Below are 22,769 nucleotides of genomic sequence, written 5' to 3'. Positions count from 1 at the left end.
TAACATCTCAGCAAAATTTAATAATATAGAAACATCTAAAAAATTTGGCAGATTCCACATCAGTCTACTAAAAAAACTGTCCAATCAAAGATTCAGTCTGTCAGCAGGTTTGTGAGTGCGCTGTGCACTACCCCCGATAACCCAGCAGGCACCGCTGACGAAGGTGTTTTGGGTGGATCTGGTTTTGGGAGCAATAGATGGGTCTGTGTGTCCATGTGGGGATGTCCATCCTCTTCAGGGGACCAAGACCTCTCTGCCAACATCTCTCTCTCTGTCCGCCTCATGTTGCAATTGCACATGGTCCTGATGCCTGCGAAAACACATCCATCAGTCAGCTTAACAACAAAGGAGATGAGCCCACTCTGTTTAAGAGTAACCCTGGGTAGCCATTCCTGATTGTCATCTGGGTTAAACTGTCTTTCTCACGCATGTTGATCATAGCCCTCCTGCTTTTCTTGCTTCCTCTCCACTCTTGCCTTCATGGCTCTAATCTTGACTTGGGCCTATGCCTCATCAGGATCTCTGCTGGAGTACGGGCAGATGTAGTCTGTGGCTTAAGGTGACATTTAAACAAGAAACATGAAAGCTTGATGCTAAGAGAGTCCTTCACTGTCATGCCCTTCAATGTGCCCAGATCATTTCTGAAAATGTCACTGTACTCCTGTAGAATTCCTCTGTAGTGTGTGCATACTTAATACCTTGACAGTTGGCTTTGTGAAGCCAATCTCTGCCCAAAAGACTGGGTAGCTACCCTTAGCTATCACCAGCCTGGCTTCCGCCTTCTAACCTTCGGCTGAAATATCCACATATAATACCCCTAAATAAGGTATGGGCTACCTCGTATAGGTCCTGAGTTTGAGCTTTGATGGTCTGATGGGAGGTAGGTTGGACCCCCATGTCCTCCTGTACGTCTCCTCACTAATGACTGATGCTGTGGCCCCTGAATAAATCTCAAACTTAATATGACAGTGACTGTGGCAGAATATGGTTCAGTTGGTTCCTCATCTTTTTCCATTCCAAATATATTGTAAGTACACATTGTGCCTTCATCCGCTTCTTCTAGGTAGTGTATAGCTGCTGGAGCCCATTGAGCTTTCCTCTGCCCAGCCCTCACCTTACCCTTTGAACTCTTGCACTTCTTAGCTAAATGTCCTTTTTTGCTAAAACCATAGCAGATGGTGTCTTTGAATTTGCACTCATTTGCATAGTGCATCCCTCCAAACCAAAAACATTCCACTCACTTTGCCTGTCTACCAGTCTCCCTCCTGACTTGGTATACTGACGCTGACTGTGACCCCCATGTCCTTTCTGGATATCCTTGGCATTATTAGCAGCCATCTCCATGCCTTGGACAATCTCTCAGGCTTTCTTAAAAATCAGCGGTGGTGTTTCCCCCAACAAGTTGTTGTATGGCATCATTATTAATGCTGCATACTAATCTATCATGGAGCATATCATCCAATATTGCCTCAAAATCACAATTCTCCGATAGTTTCTGAAGCTCAGCCACAAAATTGGCCATAGATTGTGTTGGTTTCCTGAGAAAGCTGTGAAACTTAAACTGTTGGACTATCACAGAAGGTTTCAGATTGTGATGGCTCCCCACGAGCTTGGCCGGCTCATCAAATGGAATTTCCCCCAGTTTCTGTGGTTAAGTTCTTTATCAATTTGTAAGTCCTTTCCCCACACACACACTTAGGAGATTAAAGCACTTCTTAGCCTCTTCAGTAATTCCATTAGCACAGAAAAAGTGTTGCAACATTCCTTCATACTCTAGTCAATCCTCATTTCCTTCCACGAATTCACTGGTAATCCTGAACGTAGCCATCCAAATACACAGTTCTGACTCGAATTGTGTCAACACTTCCACAAAACCAGTTCACCTCATTACCAAAATTCAGCTCACATTACAACACCGACAAACTGCACAACCTAAATATATTTTGGCACATTCACATTAGTGCCACTGTTTTATTATTCAAAGATGTTGGCTAACTTGAGGCTTTTGTTTGAAGAGTATTCTAGCACATGCATTATTATTAAATAAGGAAATGTTCAAAATCCCATGGAGCAAAACCAGAAAATCTAACCATAATGATACTGAACCAAAATTAAGAATCCTGTCTTGGCTCACAAAATTGCCACATAACTAGACCAAAAGATGTAATTACATTGCCATAAATCTGGAATATTTAACAGCCCCATACAGACAACAAGTTGACACAGTTTTAGCAGACAGGAAAAGTAACAAAATAGAACTGCAATGACGATGAGAGTTTATTGTCATACTCAGAGGTGCAATGTACAAACGCATTGACACTTCCAGTTTGCTTCAGCTACACAGGTACATAAAAAACATTAATAAACAATAAGTATAAATTAAATTATCTCATGAAAGAAAACTATCAAAACAATGTCAAAAATCTGAGATATAAAACAAATCATAACTCTGCTCTCAAACCAGATTCTTATGCCCAATACATTTATGCAAAAATATAAAACCCATTAATGTGTAGAACAAAACTCAGAATCATTTCTGATACACTACAAGAGGGCAACAGAAAAAATCCAACAATGCCATTCACCGTGAAATCCAGTGGACCAGGTCATCTTGTCCTTTCAGCTCTGGGATGGGGTAGTGGGCAGATGAGCTGCTTCATCTGAGAGAGGTGGGGCAGGCTCTGGACAGTGAATAGACTTCAACACTCCATGGAATCCCCTGGGAACATTTGAGAGCTTTTGTAGAAGTTTAGAAATGTCCGATTTAAACCTATTGATTTAAATAAAAAATAAAACAAGGAAAATAATGCTAAATGTCATTAAAATAGAGTTTGCTGTTTGCAGGACAGCCAACCTTGCTATCAAACAGAAAGGAAATATAAATCGATGCAGGCTCTCCTGTGACCCTCCACTACTCCATTACTGGGCTCAGTGGGGAATCCAGCAGCAGAGCAAACAGGAAGAGCAGAACATTGGTTATCAGTCAATACAACTGGCTCAGTCACACCACCATGAGACCAAGCTACAATACCCTCTTGAGTACCTGTCAGTTTTTCATGTTATCCACTGATGATGCATATTTCTGCACTGGCTACCTGAATCAGCAGTTGATAACAGTGGTCTTATATTTTCTGCTTCCATGGCCAAAATGCCAAGCATTTCCTTATCTACATCTGTAGAGTATTCAATTTTAATATTAGCTGTTAAATTTATATTTGGTTAAATATATTTTGGATAATTGGCAGAGTTTTGACCATAACAGGGTTTTACAATATCTTAGAGAGCTGGAAGTCTCAGAGAACCACCTCCCACACCCCTGTAAATATGTGAACACACACTTTCAGTATTTTACACAACATTTGATCTAATGCCTCAATTAAACTCTCTGCAGAAGCAGAAGGAAATGGAATTCAAGGAAAAATGTTGGATTTTATCCAGGATGACTCTTGTTACTGGATCATTTAACTCATATTTTTCATCCACAATGCATGTAAATGTAGTATGTGGATGCACCATATCTCATTACACATGGTGCCAAATTAATTTCAGGATCTTCTTTAATCACTATTATTTTACTTCATAAAGGAAGAATAAATATTTACAAAGTGTATCAATAACTTAGCCAAAGTTTAAAAAAAAAATCATAGCAGGCAAACCTCTACCCCCATTCTTCAGGGTATGCATTTTTCAAGACTGCTTATTTCTGAAATTTCTGAGCTAGCCATTGCAAAATGTATGCATTTGTGCACCTAAAGATTTTACCTTCTCTGTTAGTGAGGGAGCTGTGCCATAAAAAATAATTTTCCATTGCAAATAGACTGCAAGTAATTTTTTACATATGTCCTGCACAAGTTCAGTGAGCTTAAGGAGAATAAACTGAATTGAAAGTTATAGTCCCCAAACCAAACAGCATTCCTAAAATCCTTCATAGCAATCTTTATTTTAACAACTTACTAAAACTAAAACCGTTTTCTAAATGACAGCAATGAATCTGTTTAAAAAAATACTTCATTAAATGAAAAACAGTTTGGGACTCTTAATGATTGAGAAAAGACTAACATAAATGTAAGTCTTCCATTTTTCTTGTCACAAAACTAAGACCTCAAAGTTATTTTGTTTTTTTGTGAATCTTTTTGGACTCTCATGCATATAAACTTCACTAATATCTTACAAAATAATATTTCATACCTTACACTTGTGAAAATATATTTAATATCCTTCTCCAAATATTCTCAAATATCAGACAAGCTTCAGCTATGATGGTCGATTGATGTAGGGTGCAGTGTGTTTGCTTTAGATTAACATACTCTGTACAAAAGATTTTATGATTTAAGCCATTACATTTTAAAAATCCAAATTCCCAATGTGAGGCATTTTTTCTTTGCAAGTCAGCTTCGACAAAGCCTTACTTCTAAATATTTTACATCAGCCAGACAAGAAACAAAATTATAAGATGGTCATGACAGCAGAACCTGACAACATGATGAAATAAAACAGATTGAGCTACTGTTAATGACTTTTAAACTGTTAAGTGCAATCATATCATACTATTGGCACTGAGCATTATGTCAAATAATTTAAAAAAAAATATCAGCAGATAAAGACTTTAAAAATTCTTTTTTTTTGGTTGTTCATATTGCATTTCAGCAAATGCTCCCAGATTCAGTAATATCATCTTACTGTATTTACTTGGTTTTGGTTCAAAGAGTTGATTTAACAAAACAATCAATAAAGTGAAAAGATCAGCAAAAAATTGTTAAATAAACTGTAGTTGAAAACTATAAGTAATGGATATTAATAATGTAAAATGAATGCTGAAAAATGCTATATAAAATATTTATTTAACTAACAATAGCTCTGTCGTACATTGTAATATAAAGTGGTAAATTATAAGCTTTGTGAATTATTGATGTCATACAGATATACACAATAAATTTCTGTAGAAACAGTAGATGAACTGGAAATGAGGCCAGTGGATGAAAATAGTGCCAGCCTTGGAAATTATCAGGACTCTAATATGGTCCATTCATTCCAAAATCTCAATGATAAATTGGGTGATAATTTCCCTGAATATAGGATAAAATGAAATTACTGATATATGAATAACTGTTGTCTGTGCATTATCAGAAGAGTGTTATTTTAAAAAAAAATTTTCAAATATCTGTACAATATCTTAATGGAATTTAAGAATTCAGAATATTTCTAAGAACATCTGGCATTACATGCAGAGCTTGCAATTTTTTTAGAGATCTATTGATTCCAGTTAACATTCTATTATTTTATCCTATCCATCTATCATTTTCATGCATAATGAAATGAAACTGAAAGATGTTGATAACTTCACTGGGAACAAAGTAAATGATTGTCAAAAATATGGATTCTCATTATGGAGAAATACATTTAGAAAATTTTTCTAGAGCTGCTATCCTGCTGTGTGGGACAAAATTGGCAACAGGAACATTAATAAATTTACAAACTTTTCTTCAGCCTGTACAGTCGAGTGAAATCAAACCTGCACTTCCATGTTCCACACCAATTTACCATTAAGTCCTTTGTTTTTTGACATGGTACTGGAATGATTAGCTGTTACTCTCTGACATTTCTCTGTAGTGAATTTAAAGTTATAACTATATGTGGAATTGAACATAAATTATCTCTTTATACAGATGATTTATTGTTTTTTTATTTCAAATCCTTATGTTTCGATACCAAATATATTAACTTTGACCAATTTAGTCAGCGTTCAGGTTATAAATTAAATTTAAATAAGAGTGAACATTTACCGTTAAAATAGTGGGTCTCAAACTTTTTCTTCCCATTCACATACCACTTTAAATAATTCCTATGCCATAGGTGCTCTGTGATGAGTAAGGGATTGCTTAAGGTGGTATGTGGGTGGAAAGAAAAAGGTCGAAAACCACTGTTTTAATCGTACCTAATTGACTTGTAGATGTGTGGTTCCATAACTCCAAAGGAAATGGGTCAATGATAATTTTTCTCAAGCAAAATTGGGTCTAGAGCAAAATTGGGTCTTCCCTTCCCACTCACATACCACCTTAAGCAATCCTTTACTAATCACAGAGCACCGATGGCATAGGGATTACTTAAAGTGGTATGTGAGTGGGAAGAAAGAGATTAAACCACTGCTTTAAAAGGTTCTCTTACAAGCTATTCTAATTTTCCATTTAAAATAATGGAAGATCAATTCCAATATTTAGGAATTACAATTACAAAAAGTTACAAAAATTTAGCGAAGGAGAATTTTCTTATATTACTCAATAAGATTAAATTACTACTATCTGGATGTTCACCCTTATCGATTACAATGGCGGGTTGGATTAATTTGATTAAAATGAACATTTTACCTAAATTTCTGTAGCTTTTTCAACCCATACCAATTTTTATCCCAAAATCTTTTCTTACTTCATTAGATTTGTTTATTTCTACTTATATATGGTGCGGGAGGGGGGAAACAAGTATAAATAAAGCCCATCTTTTAAAAGATATAAGGAATGGAGGATTATCTCTTACAGACCTTAGATCCTATTATTGGATGATCAGCACACGTTCTTTACTTTTATTATTACATTTGGATGTCAGTGAATCACCCTTCTTGGGTGGAAATTGAACTGAAGTTTTTGGCAATTTTAGGATTTTTCTTACCATTTTCCATTTCTAAATTGACACATGATTCGTTAATGAGAAATAGGTTGAAAATATGGGCTCAATTTAGAAAGTTCTTTAGCTTTAATAGTTTTTCTCTAGCTAGTCAAATTATAAATAATCATCTGCTGGATGTAGGTTTTAAGGGATGGTAAAGATTAGGTGTCCAAAGTCTTTTTATTCAATATAAATTTGCCTCTTTTGAACAATTATCAGCCAAATTTAATCTTTCAAACAGACATATTTTTAGATATTTACAAGTTAGACATTTTTTTCTGTTCAAGCTTTCTGATTTTCCTCTAATCTTAAATACTAATATTCTTGGTGTATTTTTAACTTACTTTTTTTCATGGTGGTTTAATATTATACATTAAGAATGATTTATTGGATTTAAGATTAACCTCCATGGCTGGGATTAAGAATGATTGGAATCAAGATCTGAACATAACATTTTCAGATTAAGATTGGTTCTCTACTCTCAGTTTGTTGAATGATTCCTCATTTTGTGCAAGACACTGCTTATTATATATAAGGAGGTATATAGAACTCTATGTCCAATCTTAAATTATCTCAGTTTTTTGCAGATATTGATCCACTATATGAGAGGTGTAAAATTTTTGAAACTTCATTGATCCATGTGCTTTGGGAGTGCCCAAGTTTAGAGAGATTTGGTACAAACTTTATCAATGATTTTTAAGATTAATTGCTTGTCTGTTAATTGCTTTGTTTGGTTTTTCATGTGAGCCAGATATACCTCTGTCTGCAACTCAGGAGATAGTTTTAGTATTTACCACGTTGAGCAATTTTACTGAAATGGAAAGATAATTCTTCTCCTACACTATACAGTGGTTACATGATGTAATGTCCTACTTAAGCTTGAAGAAAATTAGATACAACATTAAAGATAGAAAGTCTCAATTTATAAAGATGTGGGGCCCATTCATAGAATCCTCTCATGACTGGAAGAATTAAGAATTTTCAATGTTCCAGAGATCCTCGGTCTGATGTCTGGAGGTCACCATCAGATCCACAATTGCCTTTTTTTTATATGAGGTAACTTTGATTTGAGGGAAGGAGTAAATTAGATTTAGTTTTTTTTTCTTTTATTTTCTTTTTATCAATTTTTATTTGGCTTAACCTGGTAAATATGTGTTTAACGTGGTTATTATAGACAAATTAATTATTTGTTTCTTAGGTCGATCAAGGAACTTTTTAATGTAATTCCATCAACTTGTTTTTTTTATTTATACTTCTATATTCTCAAAATTTTGTATCCACATTTATAGCTTAAACTCAATGAAAAAAAAATTAAAAAGAAAGAAAAATTATTGACTACTTTTACTGACTTTTATTTGCTTTTGAATGAATGACAAATCTAGTTTCACAACATTAGATCTCCTTGAATTTGTTAGAGACATTTATAGCATGAAAAAGTCAGAGAAGCAATGGCTGGGCGGATGCTATGACTCATGATTTAACCTACAGATAAATCTCCATCATTGGAATGGCAGTCACACTTAATACTTTCTATGCATCACCCACTCTAAGCTGTAACCGAAGGCGTCAACAGCATCGGTCAACACACAATGCACTGTTGCATCAATGACCCTTTGCAGGCAGACACAGACATCATTATGACACTGGAAATATGATATTAATAGGAAAAGAAAACAAAAGAAGAACATACTGGAAACACAGATAGAATCCACACTGAGTAAAAGAGGGTCAGAGATTTAGATCCATAATATTTCATGAAAACCACAGTGATATTTTTTTTTTAAACAGGCATGTCCACAAACTCTGAGATTTTAGTTCAATACACAAAAATGCTGATGAAACACTCCAGGTCATGCAGCTTCCCTAGGAAGCAAACGGCAACCAACATTTTGGCCATGAGTCCTTCTTCAAGATATAAGCAAACAGTAGGCAAACACTTAAATAAAAAGATGGGAGAGGAGAGGAGGGAAGAAGGGCCAGGGAGGAGGACAGGCCAACAGGCAAAAGGTCATAGGTGAATATGGGTGGGAAGGCAGAAGAAAAAAATACTGAAAAGTGATAGGGGAGGGGGGTAGATCTCTGAATGGAGAGGAAACAGGATGGGGAGCTAGAGGAAAGGAGAGAGAGGATAGGAAAAGAGAGAGATGTAGGAGGGGCCTAATAGAAACTGGAGGTCAATGTTAAAGCCATTCTACAGGTGTAGTGTGGAGAGCATTCTGGCTGGATGCATCACTCCCTGGTATGGAGTTGCCAACTCTCCGCACAAGAATGAACTCCAGAGGGTTGATAACTCAGACTGCGACATCACAGGCACCAGACTTCACTCCATTGAGGACATCTACAGGAGGCGGTGTCTTAAAAAGGCAGCCTCCATCCTCAAAGACTCCCATCACCCAGGCTGTACCCTCTTCACTCTGCTACCATTGGGAAAAAAGTACAGGAACCTAAATATGAGCACTCAATGTCACAAGGTCAGCTCCTTCCCCACTGCCATCAGATTCCTGAATAATCAATGAACCATAGATACTGCCTTATTTTTCGTGCACTAGTATTTTTACTTGTTTTATTGTAAGATGGTTATAATATGAATGTTTTCACTATTACTTACTTTTTACTTTGGCTTGGCTTCGCGGACGAAGATTTATGGAGGGGGTAAAAAGTCCACGTCAGCTGCAGGCTCGTTTGTGGCTGACCAGTCCGATGCGGGACAGGCAGACACGATTGCAGCGGTTGCAAGGGAAAATTGGTTGGTTGGGGTTGGGTGTTGGGTTTTTCCTCCTTTGCCTTTTGTCAGTGAGGTGGGCTCTGCGGTCTTCTTCAAAGGAGGCTGCTGCCCGCCAAACTGTGAGGCGCCAAGATGCACGGTTTGAGGCGTTATCAGCCCACTGGCGGTGGTCAATGTGGCAGGCACCAAGAGATTTCTTTAGGCAGTCCTTGTACCTTTTCTTTGGTGCACCTCTGTCACGGTGGCCAGTGGAGAGCTCGCCATATAATACGATCTTGGGAAGGCGATGGTCCTCCATTCTGGAGACGTGACCCATCCAGCGCAGCTGGATCTTCAGCAGCGTGGACTCGATGCTGTCGACCTCTGCCATCTCGAGTACCTCGACGTTAGGGGTGTGAGCGCTGCAATGGATGTTGAGGATGGAGCGGAGACAACGCTGGTGGAAGCGTTCTAGGAGCCGTAGGTGGTGCCGGTAGAGGACCCATGATTCGGAGCCGAACAGGAGTGTGGGTATGACAACGGCTCTGTATACGCTTATCTTTGTGAGGTTTTTCAGTTGGTTGTTTTTCCAGACTCTTTTGTGTAGTCTTCCAAAGGCGCTATTTGCCTTGGAGCACCAGGTACCACAGATGACTCCTGCAGATTCACAAGTGAAGTGTGGCTTCACTTGGAAGAACTATTTGGGGACCTAACCCCTTTCCTTTCCATCCAGGCATATTCTTTATTTTAAAGGAATATGAGTTTTAAGATAATTAGCATAGTTCTGATTTTCTTCATACAACCAAACCTCAGAATACTTTCATCTTGAAAACTCAACCCCATCAAATGGTGAGAATATATGGTTATGTCATGTGGTGACCTATGTATTGTAACTAATCACATTCACAGCTCTGCTTACATCAGAAAAAAAAAACAGAATGCCAGGTTTGTATTTCATTCTTTATGATGTCTTCCTCCTAATGTCCATTTAACCAAGCATGCATGAGAAGAGTGGTGCCTTAAGTAAACACCTTTATTGTCCTCAGTTGTACATTCCTCAGATCACAGCTAAGTGCTTTGCAGTCTGCCACTGCAGCCAAATAAGAGCACACTGCTTACTTTGAACAAAACATTAACAACGTATGTCAGAGAAGAGGCAGAAAATCTTTTTATCCCCTTAACTGTGCACATGGGAGTAGATCCAAGCCACAGAGGAAGGAAAAATCAGTGCAATGTTTCTGTTCAGTTATTTCCATTCTAGGAAAAAAATAACACATAGGCATGGGTTCATGCCAGTTTTGCTACTGTAATATGTAAAAAAAAAATCACCTTAGGTTCTTTCAAGACACATTGCCACTAACAATAAGCATGATTTTTGCCAAAGTCGTTGTTTGTAATATCCCTAAGAATATTACAATTTTTTTAACCAACTGTTTGCTTTGATTGTAATACTTTTAACATAGTTTTGTCTTCTCCGAACACCATTTAATACATTTATAAAAGCTTATCATAATTGCAATTTACTGCCTCTTTGCCAGCATTTTTCACAGAGCTACATGTTCCTGGCAGACACGACATTCAGTCATTCTTTATTAAGCAGTTTATTTTTAATTGTAAAAAGGAGGGTAACAGAAATTGTCTGGGTTTGTCTCAATAATCAATCAACTAACAAGTCATTTAACAAAGATATAAACTTTGTTAATACACTGGATCACAATATTCTGAAACAGTTTAGAAATGGAGAGGCGAATAAATGGGTCATTTTCAGTGTTAGGGGGTGGGTATAATAGGAGAGTAACAGAAGGGCAACTACAAGGATCATCCAGATATTCAAAGCATGCATACATATATCAGTGATGAGGGAACTGAATGTAATACTTATACAGTGGTGAATGACACAAATAAGGTAGGATTGTGAGTTTTGAGGCGGAGACAAGACTGCAATTTAAGTAAGATGAATTGACAAAAACATGGCAGAGATAATGTATCCTATGTAAGTGTGAGGTTATCCACTTCTGTAGGAAAAAAACCAGTAAGCAGAATATAATTTAAATTGTGAGAGATTGGGAAATGTTGATGTACAAAGGAATCTGTTGTTGAAAATCGGTCAGTCACTAAAAGCAAATGTAAAGGCATAGGAAACAGTTAAGAATATAAATGGCATGCTATTCTTCATTGCAAGAGGCTTTGACTTCAAGGTTACTTATGTTTGGCACAATAATACAGGACCTCTTTCAGTCAACACCAAAAATATTGAGAGCAGTTTTACTCCCCTCACTTGAAAATTATGTTTTTACCATTGAGGGAATGCAGCAGAGGTTCACTTGATAGATTCCAAGCAGGAGAAATCTCAGAAGAAATTGAGGTGACTAGACCTGCAGGCCCAAAACATCAGTTTAATATCTTTACTTCCTATGGATACTGCAAGTTCCTACAGCATATCTGTGTTTTTACTACAATCACAGGAGGGGAAGAGGTCAGAGTCTTGGGATATTGAATAAGGACTTTAAGACTGAAATAGGAAAAATGTCTTAATTCAAAGGTCATGGCCTACACTACTCATACTCAGTGATAAACAACATATAAATGTCATATCTAACCCAGCCTCTAGCATCCCAGTATCTGAGCTGGTACACCTGAGCATCAAAGAGTGTGATGCATGGCTGCCATTCATTCTATTTACTCTCAATTGGTGGCTCACCAATTAAGGACATAGATAGCATCTATAACCAGTAGAATCGAGATGAAAAGAAAGTGGGAAGTGAAAATGTAAATTAGTCTTGCATATACTATCAATTTAAATAATTGGGCAGTGAAGCAGCTAATTTAATAATGCCCAGCATATTCTTCTCAGGGAAGTTAAAAGAATTGCCTCATGCTTATCGTCAACCAGCCTCTTACTGCTGACACTGAGTAGGTGCTGTTTTTTTCACAGAAAGAGATGTGTTAGTAATCATGCATTTTGTTTAGTTGATGTCATAGTCGGATAGCTGAGAGTGTGTGTCAGCTATAGAGAGTAAGTCTTCCTGGAGTATTGCTATAATACAATGCGTCCTGGCACAAATGTATATGAAGAAGGAGGTCTAATTTATTTTGGGTGAGTTATAGGGTTGTATTACATGGAAAAGTGGGTGGGAGTGCTCCAATTATTGAGAACCTAGACATAACATTATTTTTGTTCCATTATCACCACATCTTAGTATTCAACCCTATAGTTACATGTTTTAACTGTTACTCACCATCCATCTGGATACAAATAGAAAACTCTCTCCTCCATTTTGCCTTCCCTGCCAAGAAGTTCAGAACCATGAACCTGCTTTCACCTGTACTGAATCATGGATTCACCAACCTTCCCAAATCTCTAGAGTGATCTGCCAGTGGTTGTATTCAACAAGCAATCCCACACATTCTGATTATAGCATTGGACTTTCACAGGACTGACTCCACCCCTTCCTTCCTGCATCCTGTAGGGATTTAATTTTCTCAGCTTCTCCTTCTTGTATTTGCTTTGGAGACCATCCACCCCAGTGATTCCAAATATCTTAATATTTCCTGAAACCATGGTTTCCAATTGGTTATTGTTGAAATGACTTTCAACTAAGTCTGTCCTTCTCCTGTAATTCTGCTCTCACCCCACCTCTTCCCACCCAGAACAATGGTCATATTCTCCTCGCCCTCAGCTTCCCCCACCTTCCTCCATATTATTGGATCGTCCTCAGTGATTTCAATGTGATGCAATTACCACAGACAGACTTCCTCCTCGTTAAGCTTTCCAAAAGTCTATTATCTCTGTTGTTCACTCTTCCAACAGCATTGATGTCCACTCCCCTTCACACAGCACCTTCCTGTGAAACTTTTACCTTTTCCCTTCATACCAACCACTTCTTCCAAGCACCATGAGGAGTTATACTTTTACCAGTTCAGTGCACTGAATTCAATAATCATGAAGTGGTCCTTCCTATATTGATTAACCCAATGCAAATTATGCGACCACTTTGCAGAACACCTTCATTCAATCTGCAGGGTGACGCTTGTCACATTAATGCTCCATTCCACTCACACTCACACTCACACTCATAGCTCTCTGTCCTTGGCCTTCTACATTATTCTAGCACCATCACTTCATCTTTAGTGTGATCATTTCAGATGTCAACCATTCCAGCTTGGTGGCTCTCATTTCTAGTGTTAAGTGTTTTTCTCATTCTTATAATTTCAGATTTCATATATACACTTCCCCTGACACATCTTGTGACATGCACTAGTCTTTTCCACCCTCTTTCAGTTGCCTCAACCACCATGTGTGTCATTTAACATCTCCAAAATTCCATCTATCACAGAACCATCATTTTGTTTTCTTTGTCCCTTCTCCCATTCTCTGATTAGTCTCTCAATAGTCCAAGTTCTATCAGAAAGTCATTGACCTGTAATATCAACACCAATTCCCATGACATAGATGCTGCCTGACTTCTGAGTGTCCGGCACCATTGGGGATTGGTAGATGCCTGATAAGTATATTTTCCAGTTGCTTAAGATGTACACTTGCAATGCCTAACTAATAAACCTGTATTAGGAATGAACAATTTTTTAAAATTTTAAAATAAAGTATTCAAAAAAAATGAATGAACAGTTTAAAAGACAAAAGAAAAAATACTATGCTGTATTTACATTGAACAAAATTCACTTGCATGAATATATAAACCTTAAAGTATTTACTTTATTTTCAGTCCCATTCTTTGAAAATATTTAACCGTCACTGCATCTGCAGATTCCTCCCCCTCTGCAGAACTGAGAGATGAACAATAACATTATAGATAATAAACTCCCTTTTCACAAGTTTGCACATAAAGACTCTGACTAGGGCGACTCTTACTAAACAGGGCTAAGGGGAAACTTTAAGGGATTCACCCCAATGGTGAGTGACATCAACCAACTTTTCATCCTGGGCGATGCCATTTTATTCAAATACAAATTTATTCAAACAGCTGCAAGAAGCAAAGCACAACCAAGACCCTCTGCTGCCTAAATATTTGCTCCCATCTTCACCAGATGTTTCTGCTTTTCTTCAAAGAACATTTACTTTTACAATTTTTAACTTAATTATTTTTACCTATTATTTTATTCTTATTTATTTCAATTTTTAAATTTATTTTCCTCAAATTTTTTTTCCTGTTGCTTGAGGCTGCCAGTGGCTTGAATTTTGGATAACAAGGGTTTTACTGTAATTACAGTAGTTTGTGTTTTTTTTAAAGATTTTTAAAATCTGCTGCAGTTTGCTTTTTAAGTTAGAGGTCCTTATCCCTTTATCCGAAAATGAAAAACCTATGTAAACAAAAAATGTTTTAGTGCAGGACAGCATTCTAGAGTGAGCGAGGAGACAATGCATCTCCAGCAGTGAGTGGGGAGAGAGCAAAGAGAGAACCCAGCTCAGGCGACAAGCAGGGAGAGAGTGAGAATAGAACGTGACTTGGGAAGGAGACAGGGAGATAGCAGCAGCGTGACTCGGGTAGGTGAGTGGGGAGAGAGAGTGGAGAGAACACAGCCTGAAGAGCGTGGGAGGCCCAGTTGGGGCAAGGAGAGTCGAAATCCGCTGAGCTGCTGAGACCAGAGGACAAAGGGACTTGGGTGCTGAGGTCCATGGCTCATGAAGAAGGAGGAGAAACTAAGCCAGTGCTGAGGAAAAGGTGGTGCCAGAGGGAGAGAAGGGAGCAGCTGAGCCCAAGCAGCAGCAAGAGCTGGGTGATGGGAAGCCTCCTGGCAGCCAAGCTGGTGCAGAGAGACCAGATGATGGGAAGCAGCCCACAGGCAGGCAAGCTGGGCCTGAAGGAGGCAGACGAGCCTGGCAGGGTGAGCCTCTTTTTTGTTTTAATGCGGGATCAATGGCCATCTTCATTACCCATAATCCTTAATGCAGCTGGAACCATTCTGCATTTCCCAGAGCAGTTCTAGCTGCGTGGGGATTATGGGTGACAAAGATGGCCATTGCTCATTGAGCTGGCTTCAAAGCAGTGTTGTTCCTGTTACAAGATCAAACCAGCAACCACAAAGAAGGCATATCACACAGGGGTAAAGATGAACAATTACTTTATTAACAATAAATTCACCTTCAAACTTTAATTCAAAAATCCCTCCCTTTTATAACAATGCCCACTTGGTTACTATGGAAATTTCTATAACAGTGCAAAATTAATAAATTCCACAGCCTAAATATAACATGTGTAATTAAAGTCTAAGTTATATTTCTAACCAGCCCACAGAAAAACTTAGACACAAAACAAATACAAAACACACAAGACTCACAAACCTTCGATCTCAACTGAAGCAAAGATCATAAACAAAATTCAGTTTGTTTGGTAAACTGAAGCCAAAAGATCTTTGAGAGAGAGAGAGAGAGAGAGAGTGAGAGAGAGAGAGAGTGAGAGAGAGAGAGAGAGAGAGAGAGCGCACAAAATTCAAAGTTGTCTTGTGTTGCTTGCAGAGAGATAAACAACTGGCTTGGTCTGGATCCTTCTGGCTGCCTTCGGAATGTTCATCCTTTTTGAAATCCCAACATTCTAAACTGTCCTACAGAACATGACTCATGCTCTGGGCCTTCTACCACTCCACAGCACCCCCAGTGGTGGTTTAACATCCAAGTCCAGAAATTTTTAGATCATTTTCTGCACATGATCAGTCCGTCTCCCACTCTCTCAGCAGTCCACCTTCACCTTGGCTCTCTAAGGCAAACTGTCACTGTTTAACATTAAACCACACAACACATAGGCCAATACACAACACAGAATTCTGTAACACCTCCCCTGCTTAAAAACAATTGGTCCACAAGAACAAATTTTTAACAATTAATGGAAGTATTACATAAATAATATAAACAGTCCATTTTTTACAATAAGTATATGATTAGATTCATACCTACCCAGATTTACATCTTGACAAACAATCTGCTATCACATTATTCATCCCCTTTATCTGTGTAATAATTAAATCATACTCTTGTAATAGTAGGCTTCAATTCAATAACCATCTGTTCTTATTTTTCATTTTAGACAGAAAAAACTAATGGATTATGATCAGTATATATTATTAATGTTTTTTGAGCAGTACAAATATACGCATCAACATGTTGCAATGCTAAAACAAGTGCTAATAACTCCTTCTCAATGGTCGAGTAATTTCGTTGATGGTCATTAAACTTTTTCAAGAAGTGCAAAATAGGATGTTCTACCCCATCACCATCCTTCTTCTGTAACAATACAGCATCAACCATTTCGTCACTGGTGTCCACGGCTAAAAAGAATGGCTTTTCAAAGTTAGGGGACAAAAGTACAGGCTGATGGCATAAAATGGCCTTTAATTTCAGAAACGCTTCCTGGCATCCATCTGACCAGATAAATTTTTCTGTCTTTCCAATTAGTTTTGTTAATGGGAGTGCAATTTCTGCAAAGTTTTTACAAAATCTATGATAGTAGCCAATCATACCTAGACATCTCTAAAGAGCTTTCTTATTACCGGGGATAGGGAACACAGTGATAGCCAATACTTTTTCTCCAACAGGTGCCACCTGTCCCTGTCCTACCACATAACCCAGATAAATTACAGTGGCATGTACAAACTCACTCTTGTGCAAATTCACTCTAGGGTGTGCTTTCACCAGTCTCTGAAATAATTCAAGCATGTGTTCTTCCCATGTATCCATACTAATTACTAAATTATCGATTATAGGCTTCTGTGTGCTCTAAACCCTGAATTACTGCAATAATCTTTCTCTGAAATGTGCCAGGTGCATTTTTCATCCCAAAAGGCATAACTTTATACTCATACAATCCCCGAAGATGTAATAAATGCAGAAATCTCCCTGCCTCTCTCTGTTGAAGAAACACACCAGAATCCTTTTAAGAGATCAATCTTTGTAAGAAATTTAGCCTTCCCCACCTTATCTATACAATCGTCTATTCTGAGGATAGGGAACACATTCGTCTTTGTTACCATGTTTACCTTTCAATAATCTGTACAAAACTTAATTGAGCCCTCTGGCTTAGGCACCAGAACACAGGGTGAACTCCAGTCTGAACTTGATTTTCAGATGATGTTATTTTTGAGCATATAATCCACCTCTTGATCCAACAATCTGCTCTTTTCCTGATTAACTCAGTAAGGATGCTGCTTAATAGGCTTAGCATCACTGACCTCCACATCATGACAAGACACAGTAGTTTTTCTTGGAACATCTGGGAATATATCCTTAAATTTCAGAAGTAATGTCTTCATTTCTTCCATTTCTGATTTCGTCAAATGCATTAACTTGGTATCTAAGTTTTGCAAAACTATAGAATTTTCCAGCCTGGGGCTTATCACTTTCTGTGCTCCATGACCTTCCACAAAACTTATCTCCTCCTTACTTTCCTCTATAACTAGCACCTTGGTTGGAATCCTAGTCTCCTCCTCAGTCATTTTCTCAAAGTAAGGTTTAAGCATGTTCACGTGACTGACCTGTGTCTCTCTTCGATGATCAGGTGTCTCAATGACATAGGTGACCTGATAAATTTTTGATTTCACCTTATATAGTCCTGAAAACTGAGCTCTCAAAGGGTTTGACTGCTTTGGAAACAAAACCTATACTTTGTCATCAGGTTTAATGTCCCTAATTTTTGCTTTTTGATCATACCAAATTTTCATTTTCCCTGATCAGTTTTTTAAATTTTTCCTTGCCATCTCGCAAGCCTGATGTAATCTGTTTTTAAATTTGAAAACATAATCCAACTGATTTGATTGTATATCATTATGTATCCACTGTTTCTTCAACAATAGTAATGAACCCCTGACTTCATGACCAAACACCAACTCAAATGGACTAAAGCCCAGAGACTTCTGAGTTGCCTCTCTAACAGCAAACAATTTCAAATGGATTCCTTCATCCCAATTTTCCACGCAATAAGCCCTCATCATAGTTTTTACAGTTAAATGGAACCTTTCCAAGGCCCCTTGATTTTCGGGATGATAAGCAGATGACACAATTTGATGGGCTCTCAATTCATACAACACCTGTTGAAATATTCCAGACATAAAATTACTCCCTTGGTCCGATTGAATTTCCCTTGGTAGGCCAAAGAGTGTGAAAAATTTTAGCATAGTCTTCACAATCATCTTTGCTTTAATGTTTCTCAGGGGAATAGCCTCTGGAAACCTTGAAGCTGTGCACATGAGTGTTAACAAATATTCATTTCCCATTTTGGTTTTTGGCAATGGCCCAACACAATCCACTATCACTTTTGAGAAGTGCTCCCTGAAAACATAGATGGGTTGTAAAGGTGCCATTTTCTCATCAGTATTCCATCTTGAACAAAGTAACTTACTGGAACAGTTTCAAATTCCTGGTTAGACAGAATCTTATCTCTTATCTCAGCAAGATCAGGATCATGCTTTTGTCTAGCTATTAATTCTTCTCTTGACAACAGCCAAGCTGGATCCTTAGGTTTGTCCTCAATGCTTGCCTCCACTACAGGATCATCACAGACTTTCTCTACCTCTACATTTTTTCTAGACATGGCACACGCAGGGTAGATTTCTGGTTTACTTGTGAGTTTCACCGCAGGTATGATTTTACCCTCTGCTAAATCATTTCCTAACAAAAGAGAAACTCCATCCACCGGCAGACTTGATCTTATCCCTATCGTAACCGGGCCATTAACTAAGTCTGATTTCATCACTATTCGATGTAAAGGTATAGGCTCTGCTTGATCACCGATGCCTTTAATTAAATTCTCATCTCCAGTATCGGTCTCCTCATCAAAATTGAAAACGTTACTTAATACAAGCAATTGGTCTGCTCCAGTATCCCACCGGATTTTAACTGGCACTTGATTGGATCCTTCTTTAACCAAAATTAATCCTTCAGTCATGAATGGTTTAAAAATATCCCTAACTTTCTAACTCTGAACACAGGCAGTTGGTACCTCCCCTTTCTCTTTCTTTCTTTTCAGTACAGGACAATTTGCTATTATGTGCCCTGGCTTCTTACAATAGTGGTAAATAACACTCAAAAATGTTTCCTTCACCCATTTCTCTTCCTCTTTTCCTTTAACCTCACTTCCAGCTTTTCTTTCTGCTCTAGTTGGATTATCAGCAGTATTCCTTTGAAAGGTTTTCCCTGGTGTCTACTTAGGCTTGTGGGTTCAAGCATATTCCTCTGCGATTTTAACCAATTCTTGCCAAGTTTTTTATATTTTTCTCTGCCAAGTACACCTGAATATCATCAGGAACACAATTTTTAATGTCCTCAATCAGAATGATTTCCCTCAATAAATCAAAGTTATTTTCTACTTTCATTGCGGCATACCACCGATCAAAACACACAACCTTCCTATAAGCAAAATCCAGGTAAGATTGGGTTGCTGCTTTTTTTAAACTCCTGAACTTTTGTCTATAAGCCTCTGGGACTAGTTCATAAGATCGGAGTATAGCCTGCTTTACAAATTCATAATCAGTTGCTTGCTGTATAGTGAGTCACAAATACACCTGTTGGGCTTTTCCTTTAAAAACTCTTTGTAGCAGGAGTGACCACTGGTCTGGTGGCCATTTTAAATTTACAGCTACTTTCTCAAAATGCTGGTCTATTTCAGCTTCCTCAAATGGAGGAACTAACCTCACTTCTCCCTCTCCTTGTGTTAGGGTCAGCTTTAATTTATCTAGTTCTAGCTCATGCTTCCATTCTTTCTCTCTCTCCTCCCTTTCTGCCTGCCTTACTGCTTCCTTTCTGCCTCTCTTTTTTTCTCTAACTCTAGTTTTCTCTAAGCCAACTTTACTTCCTCTGAAGTTTTCTCCTTTAGAAACTGTTCTAAAGCAGCTTCTTCAAATAACCCCTTTCCTCCATAGTACTTAACAATCTTTCGGGCAATTTCCTTATTTTCATCCCAGTTCTTACTGTAAGAAGTTTTAACTTGCCAACTATAACCATCAGTTCTGACTTTTTAGCCATTTTAAAATTAACCACTGAAGGGTTAGCTATGAACTAGTCAATATTCATAGTGGCTGGTTTTTCTGCTGGGGATTTATATACTCACCGTTTATTTTTAATTTCAAGCTGGAGGTTGAGTCAAACTCAGACAACTGACAACTAAGCACAAGTCAATTTCCCCTAAAACTTCCAAATTGGTTTGATCCTGGACGTTGCCTGCAAATTATGTTACAAGATCAAACCAGCAACCACAAAGAAGGCATATCACACAGGGGTAAAGATGAACAATTACTTTATTAACAATAAATTCACCTTCAAACTTTAATTAAAACATCCCCCCCCCTTTTTATAACAATGCCCACTGGTTACTATGCAAATTTCTATAACAGTGTAAAACTAATAAATTCCCCAGCCTAAATATAACATATGTAATTAAAGTCTAAGCTACACTTCCAATCAGCCCACAGAAAAACTTAGACACAAAACAAATACAAAACACACAAGACTCACAAACCTTCGATCTCAGCTGAAGCAAAGATCATAAACAAAATTCAGTTTGTTTGGTAAACTGAAGCTAAAAGATCTTTAGAGAGAGAGAGAGAGAGAGAGAGAGAGAGAGAGAGAGAGAGAGAGAGAGAGAGAGAGAGAGTGAGAGAGAGAGAGAGAGAGAGCGCGCGCACAAAATTCAAAGTTGTCTTGTGTTGCTTGCAGAGAGATAAACAAGTGGCTTGGTCTGGATCCTTCTGGCTGCCTTTGGAATGTTCATCCTTTTTGAAATCCCAACATTCTAAACTGTCCTCCAGATCATGACTCATGCTCTGGCCCTTCTTCCACTCCACAGCACCCCCAGTGGTGGTTTAACGTCCAAGTCCAGAAATCTTTAGATCATTTTCTGCACATGATCAGTCCCTCCCACTCTCTCAGCAGTCCACCTTCACCTTGGCTTTCTAAGGCAAACTGTCACTGTTTAACATTAAACCACACAACACATAGGCCAATACACAACACAGAACTCTGTAACACTCCATAAAAAGGGCTTGTGTTTTTCATGAATCTGTACTGCCACCATTTTAATTCCATAATCCGGAATAATCAGAATACCTAGAATTTCCTGGTCCTAAGGATCTCAGATGAAAAGATAAGCACCTATATTACCGATATGAAGTCATTATAGAAAGGAAAGAATGAAATATTTTCATAATGAATGTACACAGAACAATCAGTTCCAACAAAATAAGAACCAAGTACTGCAATTGCAGGAAATAAATAACTGAAGTCCATCACAATAAACTACAAGCAGACTGAAGCATTAAGAGAATAATTAACATAACGCAAAATTTTAAAAGAATGTGGATTATTTGGTGTTAATGGTTAAATAATCTTTCATCTTCACTGAAAATTGAGAAAAATTGCTTTGTTCATTGTACTGAAAATGATTCATGATTTTCAATTATATTTTAACTTTGAGCATTTAGGTTGAAATCTCACAAAACACCCTTGAATGACTTCAAGGAAACAAGCTTATTTCATCTTTTGGAACTGTTCCCTCCCATGCCACAATATTTTTCACCTCTCATGCATGCTGCCCATGAATGTCCAGATTTGGGGAAGAATTGTATTTTGCAAGAGGAGGTGAGCAGTTGTAATGGGTTTACATAGGGTGTAGAAGAAGAGATGACTCACAGAATTGTCTTCCAGCATTTATTCACTCCCCTTTAGAAGACAACATAATACAACCATTGTTCATCCTTTTTTACACAATGGAATCTCAAGTCACATGATCCACACATAGTAATGGAACTTACACAAAAGTCGGATAAAAATGTTCATAAAACTTACATTAATTATTAAAACAATACAAAACCAATGTAAAACATAATAATATTAGCAATAAACAATTCATTTTCCAAAGAAAACATTAAAGTAGCCCAGCAGCAATGCTCTCACACACTTATCCTTAGCAAGTAACATGCAGTAGGAGGACCAGGAAGAGCAGGAGGTTCAGAACAGTTGTGCACCGCCAAACTCATTCCCACTGTGTGGCACAAATGAAAGCTCTCACAATTGGAGGGAGAACGCACACTTTTATTAGCTTATAACAAAGGGTTGGGTCTTACAATGGTCTTCAGTAGATGTGGTGATACACCACTAGCCTACTGCAGGGGGCAACCTGTGTGCCTGCAGAAGAGCACTGGAGGACAAGGCAACACCTGGCCGGCTGTCAATCATCTGACCTGAATGGACCAAGCCCCACCCGGTCGACTGCCAATCACCCTCCGGGCTATAAGCTAGATACAGCCCCTCGAGGTCAGTCTCAGAGCTTTGCACAGTCACTCACAGCCGCTCTGTGGAAGTTTATGTAGAATAAAGCCTGTAGAACAGACTTTATGTTTTGTGTCTGCTTTTCTGCTCGATAGTGCATCACAGTAGGGCTCTGAGTTTTAGTGGGAAACCTGG

At 38.1% G+C, this 22,769-nt stretch overlaps 1 long non-coding RNA gene across 5 annotated transcripts; it reads right to left on the bottom strand.

Annotated features, from left to right (window-relative positions):
- Positions 1-21,046, bottom strand: LOC138737677 (uncharacterized). Of its 5 annotated transcripts, XR_011341137.1 has the most exons (5): positions 20,827-21,046; positions 20,419-20,528; positions 16,275-16,327; positions 2,586-2,770; positions 1-310 (listed from the first exon to the last, which is right to left on the bottom strand). It is a non-coding gene; the product is annotated as an uncharacterized lncRNA (long non-coding RNA). The 5 variants fall into 5 exon arrangements; XR_011341140.1 differs by lacking the exon at positions 16,275-16,327; XR_011341139.1 differs by lacking the exon at positions 20,419-20,528.
- Positions 21,047-22,769: the final 1,723 nt, after the last annotated feature.

The sequence above is a fragment of the Narcine bancroftii genome, chromosome 6, assembly GCF_036971445.1.
Source record: "Narcine bancroftii isolate sNarBan1 chromosome 6, sNarBan1.hap1, whole genome shotgun sequence".
In the NCBI taxonomy this organism is placed as follows: Eukaryota; Metazoa; Chordata; class Chondrichthyes; order Torpediniformes; family Narcinidae; genus Narcine; species Narcine bancroftii.
Note: the sequence above shows the minus strand (reverse complement) of the source record. Positions and strands in the feature narration are given on the sequence as shown.